The sequence below is a fragment of the Rutilus rutilus genome (genome assembly GCF_951802725.1).
Source record: "Rutilus rutilus genome assembly, chromosome: 3".
NCBI lineage: Eukaryota > Metazoa > Chordata > Actinopteri > Cypriniformes > Leuciscidae > Rutilus > Rutilus rutilus.
Genome location: NC_140211.1, coordinates 495,121 through 497,620, shown reverse-complemented (window position 1 = coordinate 497,620; position 2,500 = coordinate 495,121). Strand labels below are relative to the sequence as shown.

The 2,500-nt window shown below is 41.4% G+C and overlaps 1 protein-coding gene across 2 annotated transcripts in view; it reads right to left on the bottom strand.

Annotated features, from left to right (window-relative positions):
* The window catches only part of nrxn2b (neurexin 2b), a 499,069-nt gene that overhangs the window by 224,095 nt on the left and 272,474 nt on the right, over positions 1-2,500 (bottom strand). The gene's annotated exons all lie outside the window — the stretch shown is intronic.

Genomic DNA, 2,500 nt, shown 5'->3' with positions numbered 1-2,500 from the left:
GTCCATTTCTACATTGTAAAGTTGTATCGGTTAACTTCAGTTAAAGCATCATTTCTTCTGGCCTTGCTGTGTTCGGGGTCGCTGAAGGTCGAGCTCTTCACACACACCCGTCGCTCTCTGGAGGAGGGTTTAATTGCTTGTTGCCGCGGTAACGCTGTGTTCTGCTCCGCCTCCTCGTGTCACTAATGCACCTGCTTCATTTCTCCATTCCCACGTTTCATCTTTCGCTCCTTCTGTGCATGTTTGTATTTTTGTCTTTAATGAGATGAGCTGATGGTTCCTAACATTCTTCAAAATATTATATTTTGTGAAAGTCATAGAGGTTTGGAACCACATGAGGAAGAGCAGAATGAGCGTTTTGGTGAACTATCGCTTTGACTAAAACACCGAACATCACGTCGAGTTCAAAACCTTCAGACAAATGAAAAATGATGTTCTTATCGACTGACAGTCTTTACACGCGTCAGACTGAACTCTATCTATCTAGTCTGTGCAGCTTCTGGAAACACACACACTTTACAACCCGAACCCGTCTCACACACACTCTGACGAGCAAATCATCTCAATGCATTTTCTCCATGTTATTTTTACGTTAACAGTCACAAATTCTGTAAATGAATATATGAATATATGAATATAAAATTAAAAGAGCTTATTTATTTTGACCGTCCTCAGGAAGAGGATCAACATCAACAACAGACAAAAACACCAGCGTTTCTTGGTCATGAAGATCCAGTTCAGCTGAATATCATCTAGCTACGCACAAATCCCACATTAAAAACGTTACATAAATGTTCAATCATGAGCTGCTTATTCACTATGACTTTTCCTATTTTTGAGTGATTATCTCTATGTATTAATACAGCAATACTGCGTGTTCTCATGAGCACATATAGTTCATGTGAGCGAATGGCAGACGTACGGTAATCTCACACTGTGATGTGTGTATATCCACCGCAGTCCCGCATGTACTGTAGGATATTGCAGAATACGAGAGAGATATTCTGAGCTCTGCTGGACACAACGGCCGTGTGCTGTTTGTTTAACAGCGAGGACAGCTTTTCAATTTTACCCCTCACTGAGCAAAACACCGCACAGCAAAGACTAATGTGACGTCACTTCTGCCGAGTGTGTCTTTATGCATGTGTGTGTGTGTGCATGACTATTACAGCAAAATACAGCTCTACACAGACTCAGGGTTGATGAATCACGAGAAAGAACAGTAATAATACAGCCTTAATGTGAAATATCATCAAACGCATTGTGCACGTCGAGCGCTTCAGATCAGGCATGAGCGTCGCTTCAGGGAAGACGTCGCCTTAGTAGGGAACGGCCTATGCAGAGGGTTTAAGACAGAGCTGAGGTGATCATGAAGAGTTACAGCACACACACACACACACACACAGAGAATCATGACCACGAGAAACAACAACAACCCTTCAGTCCTCAGAGAAACTTTAGGTGTCCGAGAGTAAAATATCCTGACAGTGTAATGGAGCTTCCTGAATAAATGAGTGTTTATGAACAAATCACTTGCATGAATGATTCAATGACTCACTTGTTTTGTTCTTGAATGAATCAATGTTTTTGAGCAAACTGACTCAGAGAAAGATTCAATGACCCACTCAAAGTCAGTCATGCTGTGTCTCAATGCTTCGCCTACTTATACTACGCCCTAAAGTACGTACTCTTTTTGTGAAGAAAAACTGACCTGTCCATCATCTTGTCAAAGATAAAATCCTCCACATTTCATTTCAGTTCATTTCCCAGTGTATCGGAGAGAAATGCTGAAGCTCGTTGATCTGCAGTCGCGGGTCTTTCATGCGGAGACTCTCCTCATATTAATGAATAATGATTAAGGTTAAACTTTGATTAGTCACTCAAACCCTTATCTAAACCTCTCACCGTCGGTCACGCACATCCGCCATGTTTTGTAGTCTTTTAACACTTTTTACTCGTGTTTGTAGTTCCTCCTCCAGAGTGCAATAGATCATGGGTAATATGAGCCTTTAGAGTGAGCACGGATCCACACCGGGAATAGTAAACCATTCGGGGATTTCTGTAACTCTCTTCAACACACTATGCTCTAGGACACTTATTTCAATCTCACACACTGTTTAGGACGGATAGTGTGGACATTGAGACGCAGGGTCGGTTGTCTTGTTCTTGAATGAATCAGTGTCTTTGAATGAATCAGCTCAGTAAATGATTCAAATGACTCATTCAAGAAGACAGTCACTTGTAACTATGTCCTAATGTACAGACATACGGATCTCTAATGCAGTGATACGAGCAGTGAACCACCAGCGCTGTCGGACAGTTATATTTAGATTAAGTCAGATTGCTGGATCAGAACTGACTGTGTAATAACTGTCTAGTGTATATTAAGCATTATATATATTTTGGTTCAGAAGCATTCATAACTGTTCCATGATTGTTCCATCTGTCCAAGGCAAATGTCCAAGAGACACGTCTCATCCTCTGCCAGTTTCCACTTCTG